General features: G+C 32.3%; 1 long non-coding RNA gene across 1 annotated transcript; it reads left to right on the forward strand.

The window, feature by feature from the left end:
- The first annotated feature begins 537 nt into the window (after positions 1 to 537).
- Positions 538 to 1,591, forward strand: LOC127708632 (uncharacterized). Its single transcript, XR_007985332.1, has 2 exons — positions 538 to 733; positions 1,451 to 1,591. It is a non-coding gene; the product is annotated as an uncharacterized LOC127708632 (long non-coding RNA).
- Positions 1,592 to 21,671: the final 20,080 nt, after the last annotated feature.

A 21,671-nucleotide genomic window follows, 5' to 3' on the forward strand; every position in this document is an offset into this window, starting at 1 on the left:
CGCGTGTATCTTTTTATCTTGAAACAATGAATATGACTTTGATGCTTAAATTTCTAATCGATTATATTTCTAATGACCAATTTGAAAGTAACTAGTCTCAGATTTTTGATTTCTAATCGTATTGACCGCTCTTAAACGAAAATTTCGTTATAAATTGAAGTTTAATTGCAAGGTTAAAAGCTTGAAATATACAAGCAATTTAGAATTAAAAAAGGAATTATGAAGCTTCTATACAAGGGGAGAACTGGGGCCGGTAACAAGAAATTTTATAAAAAGAGATCGTAAAATTGAGAATGTAAGTATTGAATTAAGGGGAAGATAAGATAATCCTAAGATCATTCAAAGAGTGTAAATCAAAGCTCCCTCAGGTTGGTCGTAGAACGGTCTTGTTTCCCCCTTAAGTTGCATCGTAATAGTTTTCATGTTACGAGTTTTCCGTGTTAGACTCATCGCAAAGAAATTAGAATCGCCTCAAATGAATCATACAAACGTTTTAATGAACGATAAAATATGCACAATAATCAACTACCCATTTAACCTGAGACTACTATAACACAGAGATTGGTCACTTCCCGTACTGACCAGTCAAATAGTAATTAATTGTGAGTCTTCGATCACGTGACTCGGCACGTGACTCGCAATGATTGACAAGAAGGATTCGACCGCCATTTTTGACAGCGAAAGAGAAAATAATAATTAACAAATGTGGATTTATAAAGAGTGTTATGTTCCGGTAAGTGTGAATTTAAGATTTGACATGTTCATAAATGTTGGTTTATAAGCACTTTAAATAAAATAAGTGCAGTTATAGACTTGAATTTACCGACCAAACCGGAAAGTAACCTCGAGTTATTACCAGTCCGTGGGACAGGGTCAATGAGCAACTCACCCATAACTTACATTCAGATGAACAATATGTTTTCCGGATAATGTATGTGCAAGCCTTAGTAATTAACCGATGTAATGATGTAAAATTTGTAATTATATGAAATTCCAATTTTTCTGTATCATTAAGTTCCCGCCGCAGAACTGAGAAACACACGAGACAAGTTGCACACACACAACATGAGGTCTGATAGGTGAATTTGTATCGATAGTGAAGGAAATTTAGATTTATATTTGGTTCCCTTGATAATATATATGCAGTCTATACATGCTAGTATAATAATATTATGCAATGAAAATGTGTCACCATGTGAAATACCAGTACATCATGAGTTCCTAAATAGACGTATTTTTTTTAAATAATTGACCCAAACATGATGTAAAAAGTACATGCACCTTTGGTCTGCATCCTTTATCAGTTTAACTATTTTGATCCATATTGACATGATTGGTCAATTACTGCTGAGTCTCAAGTCTCAGATTACTGTCTTAAAAATTAATGAATTGCCTATGCTATAAACTTGACAAAGATTATTTCTTTTTATTTATATATTCTTTATTGTAGGAATACCCCTAGAAAGAAATCACGCATTAGAAGAAGGGAGAAGTACTACAGGAGAAAATGACTTTTTTTATTATTTTTTTTAATTTCATTGAATTTGTCATGCTTGTCGTACATGGAGAAATAAATATTTAAGTATTTGAATATACATTTTTATTATTATATACATTAAAACTAAGACAGGAATGCAGAAATTCACTAACACGCTCAGTTTGGATAACAGTTCAATGAAAGAAAAAAAAACAAGTAACCACACATCTTTATATATTAAAGGAATAGCCACTTGAAGCAAACTTTAAGGAGATTTTTATATATTTTTGCTAATGATCATCAGACAACTCCTATATTCCAAATGAAGTTCAATGAAGTGGATGTAAGTTATTGGAATGCACCGTAATTACCTTCAACAATGAGAAAACCTATACCGTGCAGTCAGCTTCAAAAGTCCCCGACATGGAAAATATATAACAATTCACTAGAGAAAACGAAGTGTCTACAATAACAAAGCAATTTACGAAAATTCAAATATGACGGACATGAACCAACAGCAACCACTGAATTACAGGCTCCTGACTTGAGACGGGCACATAAAGAATGTGACAATGTTAAATATTTTTAGGCGCTCATCACCACCACTAGCATGGGACATTGGTGTAACGACATAACATAAAAACAAACTTTAAACATAATTTGAAAATAGTTCATTCCGATTTAATCAGGCTGACTGTACATGAAATATTTGCCATTGACAAGCAGTTGTGAATCGAAGTTGAATTTACAGAAAGGTGACATCAATATATGCTATCATATTTAACATTCTTGTTTAGATCTGACATTGCTACGTATTTATACATTCCGCATTATTTTTGGCTTCTCAGAATTTTCACATGGTAAACTGTCAGCAGTTACCCAACAAAAAAATGTTATAGGGAACCTATTTACAAAGCATCATGCCGACAACAATTAACATGGTTTGTCACCAAACATTGAACAAGCACATTTATATTTGCTGTGGCTAAAAAAACTAAAGCAAATCACAACTCTTTTCATCTGAGTTGCTCAATTATTAGGGTTACAAAAAGCATAGCGATATAACTAAAACATACGACACTTTAACAATAGACAATATTCAAATTTTCCAAAAACTTTACGGCTCTGTATTGAAGCACAAAATTTCTTGTCTGGGATTTTGAAAGAGGGCACATATTTCTGGTGTTGAAAAAATGTCATCGTAATTTACACTAATGTGGTTCTATTTATATCAACAGTGATAATTTGATTATTCAGTCACATAATTTTGAAGCTTCTTCGTTCTGATTTACATGTACTTGCGGTTGATGCTTCTTTTGGAGTTTTTGTAGTTTTTGCAGTCTTTGCAGCAGGGACGTATAGTCATCCTCAGATTCAATATCTGATGCAGTATATTCACCACGTAAAAGATCACGATTGAGATCACTATCATCCCAAGATAAAAAATCAATGTTACTGGACATTGTGAATTGAAAAATGAAAATGCCGGCGATATTTTGGAAACATGTATATAATTTGTAGGGCTTATGTTTGCTTTATGTATCCATTGCAGTTATAACCTCTTTGCTGATCTGTTACGTAAGGAAATTCAGTGGCGGATCCAGAGGGGGGCGTAGAGGGCGTACGCCCCCCATTTGCTTGCACTTTTTTTTTTTATTGTAAAATGATTTATCAGACTAGACTTCGTGAACTTTGCCATTTCCCGTGTATTTAATTTTTTACTTATAAAGATATTTTTCGCTTGTATTTACTGTAATATATTATTGATTATGTCAAAGTCATGTGATTCTCTACGGTGGAGTTGACCAGTTCGTCGAAAAAAAAACGTCACTCAGTCATTTTGAAATTCAAATTACAGTAACAGATTGTTTCGTCCCCGAGGGTATCCACCAGCCCAGTAGTCAGCACTTCGGTGTTGACATGAATATCAATTATATGGTATTTTTTTTTTATAAATTAACTGTTTGCAAAAGTAAAAATTATTCGAAATACTAAAGATTTTCTTATCCCAGACAAAGATTATCTTAGTCGTATTTGGCACAACTTTTTGGAAGTTTGGGTCCTCAATGCTCTTCAACTTTATACTTGTTTGGCTTTTCAATTATTTTTTTCTGAGCGTCACTGATGAGTCTTATGTAGACGAAACGCGCGTTTGGCGTATCAAAATTATAAACCTGGTACCTTTGATAACTATAATCTATTAGGCTGAGGATGACAAGCATGACGCCTTCAAAGCGACAAAGTATTGACTTCTATTTCACAATTCCACACAACAAAAAGTAATACTCTCATGAAAAAAAGTTCCACAGCAATATTATTTACCTACGAAAGCATGTTTAACCCCACACGCCCCAGCCCATTAATAACATTGCTGAATAGTGATCCCCAGTCAGTAAGCTCTAGATATACATTTAAAGTCTAAGGTACGGACCATTTGATATGAAGGAGCAGTCTGAGATATTTTAGAGAAAAAATTCTGATTTTTGCCTTAAACAAAAAAATCTGACCGGAATGTCTGTTTCGCCGAACTGATATACTGAATACTTTTTTCATGGCCCGACTGCAACCTGCCTGCTGGGTGTGGCCTATATGTCTCCATGTGTCGACCGTCATTCACAAATTCATTGTCATTTCCGACTCATTCGTAGCCTTTGGTTGATTTGGAACCCCTCACTTCCCTTGTTGGGTGAAACATTTCAACCAAACATTTGGATGAACATTGCTTGTTTGTCTTTCTTCGTGTCGGTCGTATTGTAAATTTCATTGAATAGCCGTATACCTTGTTTACAACAAGAAACCTGTGAGGTTATGCTAACTACCCATACAACAAACGAGAATTTTCCATGTCCATTTTTTACTGACAAATCCCACATCAAATATATTAATTAGTACATAGCTTTGGATCCATCCAATCATTTCATAATAGACAATTGATTGAGAGAATAAGGCACCAAAAATGTCCAACCCCTACACTTAAACTATAAAATGCATTTTACACTTATATAATGTTTTTTTAGTCAAAAAAATGTCCAAAAAAACTTTAATACTACGCCCCCCCCCCCCCCTTTCCAAAATCCTGGATCCGCCCCTGAAATTACTCCTTTACCTTTAATGAAATTTTTTCTCTCTTCTGTGATCGCCGCTTATTACATTGTTTGCAAAAACTTGACCTAATTATCAGACGGAAATTTTAAAAAAGTGGGGGGGGGGGGGGGGGGGGTGAAACTTGTTTGAAAAAAAATATTTACGTTTGATAATCTGAATGAGGGTCTGGATGGGGGTTCTTTATTTCCTATAATTTCTATGCCATTTTTCTCTATTCTTTAAATCTTAATAACTTATTATTTTCTCTTCTCTATTCTTTATTTGTCGGTCCATTTTTCTCCATTCTATACTTTTTTTGCCCCTATTTCTCCATTCTATAAAACCCCATTCACACCCTCCTGAATCCTACCACAAGTGCACCGACGATATTTGACAAGGTTTACTACAATACACATGTATATTGGGCACTCAGCAGTGAAATACCTTACAAGTATAGAATAAAAGTTTACTGCAATAAACGGAGCCTCGTGTACCTTGGGCACCCAGCTGTGAAACAAAATTCATCTCCCATGCTTTTGAGACTACCTGTCTACAGGTAAAATATTTGTACATTAGATACAATTAACGGACGTGTAGCAAAACAATGTAACTGTAAGATTGATAAGATTAATCATATTCACATTTTCAAGAGTGGCCGCATAATAACAAACTATTAACAAATTATTAATGATTAAAAACAAAAATTTAAATATGAATAGAGATAACTGCATTTGAAAGATAAAAACTATTCTTTTTTTTTTTTGATTAATTCAATTTTTTTTTTTATTATTTTTAAAAGAAAAATAATAATATCCGATACTGTTATAGTATTCTCAGTGATAGGTGATATATGTCGTCTGCTACGGTCGAATACGAAACTACGTTAAAATAACGTAGCTAACTACCGGAGACTCAGATAATCCGATAAATCTATAGTGACCAATCTCTGTGTTATAGTAGTCTCAGATTTAACCTAAGGAATTCTAACGGTTCATTCTAACAAGTAATAGCTCTTCTAAAAAGCTTGCCGTATTTTAGCTGATTATGTCGAGATCGGTGGTTTGCGGGTATAGGTTTTTTTATTGGAATCTTGCACTCCAAGCAATATGAATATATAGTGGGTTTTTTTCTCCTGGTTCTTGTTTTTAGTTGTAGTATTGGTGGATCAGGGTAATGATGGAAGGAGGAATTATAGTCACATATGATATAATATATATTTAGATCCAGATAAAATTGCATACTATTGTACTTATATGTATATAAGTCTAAAAATTTGCACAACGGTACTAATATAAGATGGTATTACACAAAGATGTTGTTATTAAACCGTGTTGACAAATATTTTGGCTTAACAAATAGCCTTCGTCAGTGTCAATAATTTTAACAATTCTGATTGTATGTGTAAAATAGCTCAGTAATACAGGTAAGTTTTGGTGTATTGATTTAATCCAAAATCTTGAACATCATAATATAAAACAAAACTCAATACTCAGATATACGTATCTGAGTATATTTACGTCCGAAAATGAGTGAAAATAAAACTGTTAGTATTTCTTATTGATGCCGTTTGGATGATGTACATTAAGTTCCTTTATCCAAAAGCTTTCCTGAACCTGTCGCTGGGCATCACTCCACTGAATGTTCTGTTCAATCACTAGGATTTTCATGCGGTTACAGTCATCATGTTTGTGACCTGACTGTCTGAAATGCTGAGAAACTGGGAAAAGTGGCTTCTTAGAGATATCACTCCTATGGACATTGAGGCGTTTGTGGAAAGGCTGCTTTGACTCACCAACATATTGGAGGCCACAGACATTCTAGAATGTAAATAACATTCATACTTTTGCAGGTAACATTGCAAAATATCCTATAGTTATTTTCGGTTGCCTTACTGTGAAAAGTTGATGAGTGATGCATCTGTAGGCAACATTTGCAGCACTTCTCCCAGTTTCTCAGCATTTCAGACAGTATATATATATATATAATAGCTAGAGTAGCAATACAAGCACCTTTTTCTTTGTTTTGAGGAATATGATTGTTTACTGTTTATGACAATGCAAGTAGTTTTAAAATGCATACTGTGTCTAGACAGTTATGTAATAGTTTGTGAGGTTAATATAATCAACTTGATAAGAAAAACGTATTATTTACTTTTGAGGATTACTGCTTGACAAAATGGACTACTACAGAAGGCCGTTCAAATATAAGAATATTACATCTTATATGTATAAAAGTGATGAATATCTTATCTGGTTTTTGTCTTAGAAGAAGCAATTAGTTTTGACGGTACAGGTTAAGTGTTGTTGTTACTAATTTCCAGATGTAGTAATACTGTAAGAGGATGTTTTGTGGTAATGGATTTGGAATGAAATATTAATTGCAAATAATGTTCTAGCACATGTTGTCAGCTGGCTTCTTATTTTTTGATATATTACGTTGTGGTTTGTAATCTTGACATTTTTTTTGCAAGTTCTATAGATGAGAGCTTCATATTGGTATTAGCATTTAGTGCTTTATATTTGGGTGCATGTGTAAGCATATGCTTTTGTTAGTTGGAATATCTATATTTCCATTTCTGATGGCAACCAGTTAATGTTATACATATAGGCAGGATTATTAGTAAGCGATAGTTGTTAGTTTTATTTGTTTATGTTTATTGTCATGATTGTTATGGACTATATAGCTTGCTGCTTGGTGGGAGCCAAGGCTTCGTGTTAAAGACCGTTCTTCGACCTATAATGGTTTACTTTTACAAATTGTGACTTGGATGGAGAGTTGTCTTTGGTACTGATATGACATCCTGTTATATCTGTCTACAAGATTGAGAACACATATTTTGTAATAAAACATATTTAATTCTATAATATCATATATAACAATTTATCGGTAATTTGTGCATTTTTCCTTTGATGTTTACTCTCTGATAATGTCAGTATCAGTTGACTGGTCGTGATAAAAAATAATTGGGTCAGTAAGCAATTGACATGCGCGGGTGCACCGCGTAAGGATCTTCTTTCCCCTTTCATTCACAAAATCGCGCGTGATTTTTTTCGCAGAACGTTTCAGTAAAGTTAGTTTAGCCTTTTTGACATACATACAGTAGCAACGCCATTTTGTTATATTATTAACAAGTGAATGTGCAGCTACAATGTAAGAGTAGTCGGGACCACTCTTACAAAAAATATCAAGAGAAGCTATTGCGAGTTGTTCTTGGTACACCCCTAATTCGCTAAGTTTGTTTTAAGAACACTTAATAACTGACCAAAATTTAAGAATGATTTAGTGTTACCGGAATAAGTAAGATCGCTTTAAGGTAGACTTAAGAATCGTTCTTAAATCATGCACTTTTTCAAAACATTAAGGGCTGTCAATCATTCTAAGATAGGTCTGAGGTTGGGTCTTGTTACACTCTTAAATCTTAAGACGCTCTTTAGACGTTCGTAAGACATAAGAATGCTTCTTGTTACCGGCCCCTGGTCCGTTATGTTGTTGACTTTAGTTCTTGTGACAGTAACAGATATACAAATAAACTGTGAAATCAAACCACCATTGTCAATTAGAGATGTAATAAAAAGTTTAAAAGCGCAGAACAATTTTACTTGAATTTGTAGCTATGTTCTAGAAAACTGCTCTTGTATAAATATTCGGAAACCTAAGGAATTAAACACTTTTGAACCAAAAACATATTAAGCAGATAGAGTCTAAATAGCACAGCCAAATCAGATAAGCTCAATACTGATTGTGCGGTATTTGATAATTTTATTTGATTGGAAATTACAAATTTTTCCAACCGGAAACTTTATCAAAACCATCAAATGCAGAAGCACTTGATTCTTGACATATGATACCCTGTGTCATATAGTTTGAAATGAAGTCTACACCCGTGAGTGATGAAAGTTGTCAATTTTTCAATTTTCTTAAATGGTGAATAAAGATTGTTAATGTACATGCACATTTGTGTTGGCTGTTAACGGTTTATAATTAAATCAAAAATAAGTTTTGTGTTTAAATTTAGCTTAGTAGTACAAAGTATTTGTCAATTCATTATATCGAAATTATACATTGTCTAGTTGTTAAGATATCAAATGTTATTCTCATTATAAAAAAAAACATTGATTAAACCATAATTAAGGATGTGTTGTTGCTGTGTATCATATTTGTTTTCGTTTATTGTTTTGTACATCCATTCAGTTAGTTTTCTCGTTTGAATTGTTTTACATTTGTCATTTTGGGGCCTTTAATAGCTTGCTATGCGGTATGAAATTTTCTTATATTTGAAGGCTGTGCGGTGACCTATAGTTGCTAATCTTCTACGGCATTTGGTCTCTGGTGGAGATTTGTCTTATTGACAATCATACCACATCTTCTTTGTTTTATATGAAATAAGGAAAGGATGATAATCAATGTTGAAAAAGTCTTTTGTGCGTTTTAGGCGTAAAGAATTTCGTAAGGAAAGAACACAAACTAGTGCTAATGTTGGAAAGGGTAAGAGCAGGAGGGGGAATTTTATCATATGAATAACAGGGATATAGGGTATAATATCTCAATCAGACAGATATCAACCTATAACACACAACTAAATATAGAAATCTAGAGGTCAATCAATTATAAACAAATTTATCAAATTCAACATAATTCCACAATTAATTTCTATTTGTGTGAAAAAAATGTATTTATGAATTTGTATCTTTGCTGTAAGATTTTTAGTAATGCAAATAGTGTGCTTGTTCATTGAAAACTATTACGTCACTACAAACACGCGCAAATCGAACCGACTGTGACATAGACACTCCATAAGAAAGAGCTAATGGTACATCATAACCAAGGAAAAAATGGTGGTTGTATTTTGAACAATATGAAATTCTTGAAGACACTGAATAATAAGTTATTATTGAAAATATCTTTCAGATGCATATCGTTTAGCCCTTGTGACATTTACATTTAGTCATGAACACTTACGACAGTAAAGAAACAAACTGCTATATATCAGAAGGACACAAATAAAAGATTCACCATCACAACGAACATAAATATTATCAAAGAATACAAAATGCCTTTAACCATTCCCTTGTACATGAGTAATTTTGTAAGATTCATTATTCACAGATTGATAATCTCAACAACGAATTATATACAGTTCCAAAAGAGGTAGAACCAATATTCTCTTAATTTATTTCACGCTTGGACTAGGGCCATTTTCAAGTAGTCTAGCTTTTAATCTTTACTAAATGAAAGGCGAACGAAACCAAAGTGACATTCAAACTCATAAGTCGAAAATAGACTGATTATGTTTTTATATAATAATAGTAACACAGCTTTAATGTAGTAACAGCATTATGACGAAATCCTGAACAAGTAGCTTAATCATGGACCATCTCTACAAGATGATTAAAAACTACAACTCCTGTCAAAGTTTGACTTATTAAAAAGAATAATAAGGATGTTTATGTTAAAACTGTCCGTCAGATACAAATTGATTTAATTATTTAGTGATCGATGTCCTTTGATATAAAAGGTTACAACACATGCGATATTTTGTATCAAAATTGCCTAAAAAAGATGTATGGCACTGGATAATTTGATAGATACATGAAAAATTGGTAAACATTTTCTTAGATATCATTGTACATAGTATTAGACGCTTGAATATAAGATTGCTTGTAAAAAATAGAGGCGGAAGATACCAAGGGGACATTCAAAACTCATAGGTCGATGAGAAACTGACAACGCCCTAGCAACAAACAAAATCCAAAGACGACGAAATATAAAAAAAGATAAGCAAGTCCACAAAGCACTACATAGAAAAATTAAGACTGAACAACACGAACTCCACCAAAAACTTGGGAGAGAGGTTCAACAGCTTTCGGATTTGTTCCGTGGTTGAAACAAATGATCGAAGTGGAAATTTGCCTTACAGTTCCTCTCTCAAGTTATTGTTAACATTTTATTCAAACCATGCTGCTATGCAATAATAATTTTGGAATTATTTTCTGTAAAGGAGAGAAATCTCACGTGGCTATGACAACAAACTGACTTAAAATGAAATACAGCTTTATGGTAAAAAAAAATTGAGCTCCTTAACTGAAGTCAGAACATTATTTTTTTTAAACAGTCATACCTTTTGTGTTTTTTTAATGAATGCTGAAACAAATTGAAATCTATTGATGTTTTGGTAACTTGATACACAAACAATCCCATAAAATACAAGTACATGTAGATACAAAATGTCAAAAAACAAAGTTTTTATTTCTCCTATCAGCTTGAGAGTTGTTGGACTTTTAACTTAAAAAAGTTAAAAAGTTGTGTGAATGCATTGACGAAAGCTATAGACTTCCGATGGTTTTATAGCTCTCTTTGTTGTTTCAGAAGATGATTGTTTTCGATAACTCATTGAAAAATTAGAATTTCTCAGGTACAAGGAAAGTATATGACTTGTATAACTCTTAGCTCAATATCCTATTTGCACACGTATACATGTACGTCTAAATTCAAAACATTTTGTAACTGTAAGCTTAAAATTTTACTTATTTTGATAGAAAATTTTGATTATTCCATATGTAGCGTCTTTTTCCTAGCTCTATCTCGAAATTTGAATTGTTGTTCAGGTTTGAATTGCAACAAAACAGCAGTAAAATCTATTACGGTCTTTTCAGTCTTGAACTTGCTGGTAATTCAAGGAGGACGTATAAGTTTACTAATCCAATGATTACAGGCCATTGTCGAAATGAAAGATTTTATTCAGAAACCTTTACATCTTCCAAGATATAAGACCATGTATTGATTAAACTTTAAATATATATATAGATAACATCAAATCAAATCAAATAATTTTATTGGTGTAAATTCCAATACAGGAATGATACCAGCTGACATTTACAAAATACAAATACAAAAACAGACAAAAATAAACAAAAAGCAAATATACAGAGATATGTTTTCTCAATGATAAGAGACACATATTTTATATCTACATTGCGTGGAGGTGTTATTCATACTATATTATCACTTCAAGCTATTACAATAAGCTTTAATACTACAACAGTTCTTAACAACATTATGTTTGCTTTAAATGAATGTTCGAATCATACATATCGCTTATTCCAGCTACACATACAGTACAAATGTCAGTATCATTACTTTTCAAAATGAAACTAAATTTATCTTGTTCAGACATATTAACAAAAGATGGAACTATTTCACTTAAATTACAAAAGAGTATATTTCTATTAAATTCTAACGCTTTACATTAAATGAGAAAATGGAATTCATCTTCAATTCCATCCTTGCAAAGTGAACAAATTCTCTGTTCTAAAGGTGTTCTAGTATATCTACCAACTTCTATTAGTAATTTGCTATTACTAGTTCTAATTTTAACCATTTAAGAAATAACATTTTTGTTAAGGTCCAGTAGGAGATATTTTTCTAATTCGTAAATATTTTTAACTTTGCGATATGTTCTTAGTTTATTACCATGACTATCTTTATTAGAGTCACAAAGAAAAGCTTGTTTCTAGGATTTTATGAATGCTTCCTCATATATATATATGGTTTTTATCCAACGCAATCATAGGTTTGAACGTTGTTTTCAATTTAGACTTGTTTATATTTTTCGTTTGGGCTTGTATTATATTTGCCTTCGGGTTTATATGATCCGTTCATCCTATTTCGACTCTTCCAAATTCAAGAGTCTATCCTAAATTGAGGTAAATTATATGGCCTTCCAAATACCGTTTCGATTCCTAACATCACTGAAGAGACATTAATTGTCGAAATCCGGATATGGTGTACTAATTTTTGCACCTTTTGTTTGCGGTATACCATCTTTTCCGCAAGTTTATTGTTTTCTGTTTCGTATTAAATTAATAGTTAAAATCCATTTTGTTACATCTGGTGGTCCGTTTTTTTGGCAATCGCCAATGGCAGTCAACAGGGTTTAAGAACATCCGTTGTTCGACCTGCTAGTCAAATGCGTTTTGTTAAAATATACTTTTTCACTTTTTTGGTCTTTTGGAAAATGTTGTTTGTGCTGTAATTAGACCCCTCTACCAAGGAATTTGTTTTGCATGCACACGTATAAAAATTGCGGTTTTTATCCAACGCAATCATAGGTTTGAACGTTGTTTTCAATTTAGACTTGTATATATATTTAATAATTATTATACTGCACTGAAGAGGTTTAAAGCAGCATATTGATATTTGAAATAGAAGGTGAATGTAGTATTGGATCGATCTTCAAGAGAAATGTTAATAAGATTATTTATTGAGTTTAAATGACAAGTATAACAATGAATGAGAATAAACTAAAAACAACTACAAGGTCTTTAATAATGAGAACATTCACATGCCTGTAAATAAACTCATGGCAGTTGAAATTAAACATAATTTTTCAACAGAATATCACAGAAGACCAAAGACTTTACTTGACCTAACTTGACCTGACTAGGCAATTTAGAGTTTGACATATGTTATAGAATCTCTATTTGCAAACCGTATACGTTGACCATTGATGTCTTTTGTGTTTTTATGTGTTGTTGGGTTGTTGTCACATTGAAGTATACTGTATGACTTTCCTCTTTTGTTCATATAAAGCAATGAAATAAGTTAAAAGAAAGACAAAGCATTGATTTTCTCCGCTGAACTGGCTTAGAATAGTCAATTGAAGTATAACATAAAAAATTCTATTTTTTATTCTTACACTGTCAGCAGTAGTTAGAAATATACTTACTCATATAAATCACACCAATAATTCCTGAATTGTAAGAAGTCCCTGATTTACACGATAAACTCGATTTGTTTTAATTTGAAGAAACAAAACAGATGAAGAAAACAAAATATTATTCTTTTTTTGATAATACTAATGTTTACTCACATGTATCACACCTTCATTATATGATTGTTAAATTCGAAATTAAAAATATAAAGTGGAGTCATATGTTAGTTCTGTTATATAAAACACAATCATTCTTAATTTTCGTTAAATATCAATTGTAGCGCTTTTATTCGTCTGAATTATAAAGTAAAAGTAAAATGTGAGAAGCAATTTCTTTTCAAAACAGTGTTCTTTAAAATTCTTCATTCCATCGGTTACTTCGGAAATACTATTGTCTTCATTAATGTGTTGTAGAGTGGCATATTTTACGTCATGTGGGAAACAGGGAATTTTATGTCTCTTTTTCCACTTAGTTAGTTGTATCATTGACCTACTATTAAGTCATTTCAAGTCTGTTAATTTCCTGTTATCTAATTATGGTCAACTACTCTAAATACGGTTAATCGAGCGACCGGAAAAAGACTGTCGTCTATTTTGTTTATATCACTGATGAATTAGCTTAATCCATTCGCCTATTGCGATTACTTAAATTGTTTGTTTTGATCGAAGCAGCAAGTTATCTAGATCGATGTCATTTTGCATAAATTAAATGTACCCACTTGAGCATTCATTACACAATATATATAGTAAATCATTTCTTTTGCTAAGAATTGCAGTGAATTGAATGAAAACCATGAAAAATATAATAATTCAATTACAATTAAAAAATAGATGTATTTGATAGCCTCTTTTCAATAGTCGCAACTTCTTTAAACTTGAAACAATTTAGAAGTTGACACAACGGGGTAGGTACATTGTCAATTATGAAAGTCCATATTTTAGTCTTTCGATGTCTTGTATGATTTTATTATGTTCAAGGGTTCCTTTCTCACTACCATATACCAAATATCTCTTTACAGAAAGATAGCTAAGTCAGGCTTTCTATTTATGTGAATCTATGAAGTACCTCCACAGCCTCGGTGATCTCGTGGTATTGTGCTCGTCACGAGTACGGGAGTTTGTGTGTTCTATCCCCTGTTGGGTCAATCTAAAGACTTTAAAGTGTGTATTAAAAAATCTCCTTGATGAAGGGGATGTAGAGGATGTCATTAATCTTGGCTTTTGAAAAAGATTTTAAAAAAAAAAGCGAAGTCGTTTATGATCGCGCTTCGAGTAAACGTTGTGGATCCTTTTGCCTTTCGATCAAAGATGTAATGAATCCTACTTCTTTCAGTATGGTACCTAAATAGCGATAACGATTCATTATATCAATAATTCAGCAAGATGTTCCATGAAACTTATGTCTCTACTGTACAATCGAGTCATATACTCTAGTACATGTACCATGAGAATATTTCTATTTTTAATACAATATCTTTGCTATGTTTGGTAGTCATACATTCAGGAGACAGTACAAATGTATTCAAATGATTTATATTTGTCGCAAACAGTAAATTTCATTATTCTACAGATTATTCTAATCTTGTTCTTAGCTATACGTTTCTAAAAATAACTTATCTTTGCAGTCAGATTTTATTGTATGTTTATTTATTTATTTTTTTTTATTATTTGTCATTAACCTCATGAGTAAAAACTGATGATATTAATCCCATTTACTGATTTGACTGATTGAACATGACTATCATTACGTCCAATTAAAAAAAATTTTTTTTTTTTATGTATTTGAAGATGCATAGTGAATCATAATGTCCGAGAATTATTATTGTGTTTTTTCCATTTGGTATATCTGTCCTTGCCATTTGGAATTCTCAATCATTGTGCTTTGCATTGTTTAATGCATTATTTTCCATTTGGTATCAGTTAATGGGATTAATATCATATCATATATGTCTATAACATTTGATATTCTATATCATTGTGCTTTGCAGTGTTTAATTCATTGTTTTCCAATTGGTATCAGTTAATGGGATAAATATCATATCATATCTGTCTATAAAATTTGATATTCTATATCATTGTGCTTTGCAGTGTTTAATTCATTGTTTTCCATTTAGTATCAGTGTTCAATTCATTGTTTTCCAATTGGTATCAGTTAATGGGATTAATATCATTTCATATCTGTTTATAAAATTTGATATTCTATATCATTGTGCCTTGCAGTGTTTAAATCATTGTTTTCCATTTGGTATCAGTTAATTTGATTAATATCATATCATATCTATCTATAACATTTGATCTTCTATATCATTGTGCTTTGCATTGTTTAATACATTGTTTTCCATTTTGTATATCTGTCTTTAACATTCGATATTCTACTATTGTGTTTTGCATTGTTTAATGGCATTTACACTCTAGTTGGTAGTCTTTTACTTGTTCAATATGTATTAGATTTTGTACTCATATGAAGTACAATTCGTAGAGAACCTTCTCAAAGACAAAAAGAAAATGTATCTTGCAAAGATTTATTATTGATGATGTTTTGTCCCTCAACAACCCACATTTCAGTCAGTTCAGGCTTCTGAGTGAGTTCAGGCTTCTATCAAATTCCAGTGAACTTGCAATTACGGATAATACCGGAATTAGAAGGCCGCCTTCGTTTATTGACCTTTTTCTCGATATTGAAAAAGATGGACGACTTCAAACTAGAATCAATGATAATCTTGATGATTTCAACTTTCATATTTTTCAGCATTAACATACCCTTTTCACATCGTACAGCGTTTACATATCTCAATTAATACGTTACGCTCGTGCATGATGACAATATACGGTCGTTATTAACAGGAGTGTGCTGCTTACATAATTTTTTTTACAGGCTTCTAAAGAAAAACGACTGAAATCAACACTATATAAGTTTTCCGGTCACAAAAACAAATCGTTTGACCTATACTGTGTGTCTGTGTCTAAACTCACTAGCGACATGCTTTTGGGATGTTAGATCTTTCGATACCAGAACAGTCGTCTGATATGTTAATTTACAGATTGTGTCCTATTCCCGATTGTGACCTTTTGTGGATTCGCAAGGCAGGTGATGTATGCATGTCTTTGCATCGGAATTAAACATATTTATTCTAAAACCAGTTGTTGGCATGACACGGGTTATGTTCTTCTCATACATTTTATGATGGTATAATACTAAACCCCTAACAGGAGGGATTGTGCCTGATATTCATATGATGAAGACACAATCTTTCAATCAGTTTAATTGAGGTCTGGAGCTGGCATGTCAGTAACTGCTAGTAGTCTGTTGTTATTTATGTATTATTGTCATTTTGTTTATTTTCTTTTGTTTCCTATTCTGACATCGGACTCGGAATTCTCTTAAACTGAGTTTTACTGTGCGTACTGTTGTACGTTTGTTTTTTCTACATTGGCTAGAGGTATAGGGGAGGGTTGAGATCTCCTAAAAACATGTTTAACCCCGCCGCATTTTTGCGCCTGTCCCAAGTCAGGAGCCTCTGGCCTTTGTTAGTCTTGTATCATTTTTAATTTTAGTTTCTTGTGTATAATTTGGAGTTTAGTATGACGTCCATTATCACTGAACTAGTATGCATATTTGTTTAGGGGCCAACTGAAGGACGCCTCCGGGTGCGGGAGTTTCTCGCTGCACTGAAGACCCATTAGTGGCCTTCGGCTGTTGTCTGCTCTATGGTCGGGTTGTTGTCTCTTTGACACATTCCCCATTTCCATTCTCAATTTTATAGCAGAAGACGCTTACCCTGTCCTCCCGAGCTCCTTTTAGATTCTATTTAAATCCTTTAAACCCTTGATTTGTGTCTTTTACCGAATTTATGAGATTAAACATCGATAAAATATTGTTGCCTTAAAGTAAGTCTCTATTAGTTGCAATATGACCGTATAAGTATTTTGACTATACGCGTATGGTCATGACCAAACATTGTTAATTAATGTGCCGGACCATCTTAGTATTAAGACCAGATAGGTCATTTTCGAATAAATTCTAACTTTCTTCACAGGAACACATAACTCATTCTTCGAGCCGAAATCGGCAACACTACTTACTGAAATCCTTTATCTTTGACATGTTGTATGAATCTGGTTGTATCTGTTATCTTGCTTTCGCTATAGTCAATTTAAAGCGCCTTTATCCTGTTATTTTTTCGTCCGTAAGTGAAACAACCGTCGTTTGGCGAAAGGACTTTTTTTCTTCTTTCCCGATAGTTTTTATTTTATTTTTTTATTTTCTAATTTCTTCTTATTTTCACTTACTGATGTTTCTTGTTCCTATGCATACGATCTTAAAATTTCAATATGTTGTACGTGCTGCGCCCTATTCTCATTTTCCACATAAGAATTAAGAGACTAACTACTGTGGTTGTAAATTCGTATGAATAGGAGCATGAACAAATTAAATAACTAAAACCATTTGAAATATTTAAGAAATTTTAATTTACTTTAATCAAATTAAAACACCAAAATAAAGACAAAAAGAGGGTGCAATGCCCTCAAGTGCCTGTGAGATAGACAGTTGACTAATTGTTTAACGATACTTCTTGACGTTATATTCCAAAGTCGAAGTAGACATATTGTGTTTCGTAGGGTAAAACTGATAATGACCATGTAAATATGCTTTTACTATAATTTTAACTTGTGAGTAAACATCACTTTTTTCATTAATCATGTAACAATGACTACCATTTAATCAAATTAATCACAATTTCATTTAAGAAACTGTTAATTCATGACAACTTTAAAAGAGGGACGAAAGATACCAGAGGGACAGTCAAACTCATAGATCGAAAACAAACTGACAACGCCATGGCCAAAAATAAAAAGAGAAATAGACAAATAATAGTACAGATGACACAACATAGAAAACTAAAGACTAAGCAACACGGACCCCACCAAAAACTGGGGGTGATCTCAGGTGCTCCGGTAGGGTAAGCAGATCCTGCACCACATGTGGCACCCGTCGTGTTGCTTATGATATTACAAATCCGGTAAATAGTCTAATTCGTTAGGTCACATTCGTGAAAAGGGAAAGGTATTGTAGTTACGACATAAGGAACATATCCGATATCATCTGTGAAACGGTTATTCCATTACGGTCAACCAACTCGTGATGGCGTCCGTAATATTTACGAAGGGATGATTTCAATTAACCATTTGGAACTCTTGGTTTAAAAGCTTCGTCGTACCTAATGCAACGTTCATCGTATTAAATTAACCGGACAATACGCGTAAGGTAGGACCGTATGAGTATATACGCATAGGGTCATGACCATACGCGTATGGTCCAAATACTCATATTGTCCGGAACATATCTATGATGTATGTTTTTACAATTGGCTGTTTGACTGTGACATAGGGAAAACATGCATTTTCGACTGAATTTAATCATGAGCTTAAAAACGAGTTCATCGACTCCTCTTTATAAAAATGATATTTGACTTGATTACATATATGATGATTATTTATACCATTTTTTATGAACAAATTATCGATGTTTTGTTTTTAAATTAGACAAATATACACCAGAAAATTACGGTTTTGCCTAAAATTATCAAAAGTTAATTAAAATGAATAATTTCTAAAAAATTGCATACTAAGTAATGAAGATATTCTGAATGCTTTTACAAAACGCCGCTTGTGTTTATCTTTTGAAGCAAAATTAGTTAGGTATAACTGTTCAAAAGATAGAAATGTCCACGTAAGTGTAAAATTTTGACCAAATTTAAAGTAGCACACGAAGGTATTGTATTTATTACATATTTGAATTGACTAGGTGAAAAAAAGCTTGTATGCAAATTTTCATTAAAAAAAACCGTGGGATCAAAAATATATCGTATTCTCTTAGAATAGTCGAGCGGTAAATTCTGTCAGTTTTTGTGGATTACATCCATTTAAGGTTGCCTTGGTGTTTGGTTTAACTATGTGCTAATTTTTTCAACGTAAAATGCTATGTTTTAAAATATAACTTATATTGCATGAAGTGTTTCTGAACGCTGATTTGAAAATATCTATTTTAATTTTCATGTGATACTTATTTGGTTGTGCTGTTTGCATGATTTATATATGTGTGCATATATTGTTATATAGCTGATTGTAGATTCCTAAGAAATTTGTAATTGCAGGTAAATAAAATAATTCTTTTACTCATTCTCAAACATTGTTACAAAAGCAAGTTTGAATTTGATCAAGGCTATGCTTTAATACCGTGGATATCAATTCGTTTTTGCCGTTATTTCTGGCATAAATTTGACAGATAAAACAATATGTTTTTCATTTCCTCAAAAAATGGTATCGCATTAACGAATTTTCGTGTATGTATATTTTGTTATCTATTCTATGTGATAGAGCTTGTGTTTTGTAGTCTGTTTTCTTAATATCGATTTTATATAACTTTGAATTGAATTGTATTAAATACAATGAATGTATTGGGTTTATTTTTTATTCACGCGGTCACGTCAGTGGCCAGTGGTATATGAAAATGCGAATAAATTGTTTAAAACAGAAACAAATCCTGTTTAGTTGCCATTCTCTAGATGTGTTATCAGACTTTAATAAGAAAATTTTAGCTGTTTTATTCTTATGGTTTTTGAGTCATATCTTTCGTATACCTAAATTATGAAACACTTTAACTTAGCTCAGAAATTGTAACATTTTTTTTAATTGTTTAAATTTGTGGCAAAATGAGATGCCATCGCACGTTTAGTTCCTGTTCCTTAGTTTCCGGGTCTTTGAAGCAGTTAACAACCAATTACAAGTATGTTCATGACAAAGAGCTTTAAGGTCAAACTAAAATCTACTGACTGAAGTTAAACTTTTAAAAACATTAGTGCAAGAATATGTGAATGAATTCTGGAAAAATATTTTTCTAACATTATCTGACATGAAATTACTTTTTCATATATCAAATCTTTTTGGTTTCGTAGATTTGACAATTTTAATCAAACTTTATCCATGCTAAATGTACACTGAAGTTACACGGTAATCCTTAAATACAAATAACTTTTATATTACCAATTGACGTTACAACAAAATTTTATGGTTGAGAAAGACATAATAAATGTCCCGATGAATGTACATGAAATCACATATCATTTCCATCTTGTGGTTTGTTTTTATTTTTGGTTGACATGCATCATTCAGTTGTTCAGCAACAAAAGCGAGATAACCATAAAATATATATGATATCACATATGCTGTAATAAAAATCGGACATATCGTACGTAACCGTTTAACTTCTTTTCCCTACAGCACAATAGCTTGGTACTTAAACGGTTGTTCAGCATTAGAATAATTCTCTTATCAATTATTTTGACATGCAAGGATCAATGCTGGTAGGTTTATAACATAGAAACATCTGATGCTACATGTTTTGAAGTATAAATATGATAAGCAGTTCATCTGCTCTCAAATGATATCTCATCCTAGACCATCGGGTGACCTCCAGATGTCTATTTAGTACTTCTGCTTTGTCAGGTTTCACTCTCATCCCGTTTTAATCAAAGTAGTTTTCTGTTATTTTCAATCTAATGGTAATTGTATGTATTGTAAGTATCTTTTTTTTAACTATGACGAAATAAAATTAAAAGTGACAGTAAACAGTATCCCACCATACATATAAAAATGTAGAACTCCAAAATGCGATGGTACTCTAATGTGCGAGGATGTAATTAAAGTGTGATAGTTTTCGCTAAAGTGTGACTTCGTGACTCGCTTAAGTGCGATAGTTTTGCATTGGTTGCCTTTTGCCTCTGAGCCATGGGGTAACACGGTAACGTGCAATAGTTATCGCATAAGTACGATCCATTTTCTGTCCATCTTCTTTACAATTTGTTGAAATACAACTGATCAAACAAAATAGGCATGGAATTTTTGATTTCTTTTCACTTAAGTCTAAAGGTTGTAATCTGTCTGCATAACATGGTGGCAAAAAAAAACACACTTTAACGTTTTTCCGTCCGTCTCCCATCTGAGCTTTGATCACCTCAAATACAGTAACATTTTATCTTTTGAAAGATATGGCTTCGTTTGATTTTTAAAAAGTAGAAATCTCAGTGTGTTAAAGTATCATATGTCTAAAGCAAACCCTTTTTTTATATTTTTATTTATAAGTCCAATTGTTTTCTAAGTAGTTTATGTTCCAGTCGACATTTGTTAGTTGTCCCGCTTTATATTTTCTTTAGGGGCTCTACAAATAAACTAAGGTTCTAAGGTGCTCACTTTATATTTTTGCCAAAAAAACAATGCAACAACAATACTTTTTTTTTATTGGAAACGAAAATGTCGTGAACAAACTTTGTCTTGCTAATTGTATTTATTGTTTTCAGCTAGAAACATAGAAAACTAAAGAATGAGCAATACAAACCCCAC

This window comes from Mytilus californianus, unplaced genomic scaffold (genome assembly GCF_021869535.1).
Source record: "Mytilus californianus isolate M0D057914Y unplaced genomic scaffold, xbMytCali1.0.p SCAF_7, whole genome shotgun sequence".
NCBI lineage: Eukaryota > Metazoa > Mollusca > Bivalvia > Mytilida > Mytilidae > Mytilus > Mytilus californianus.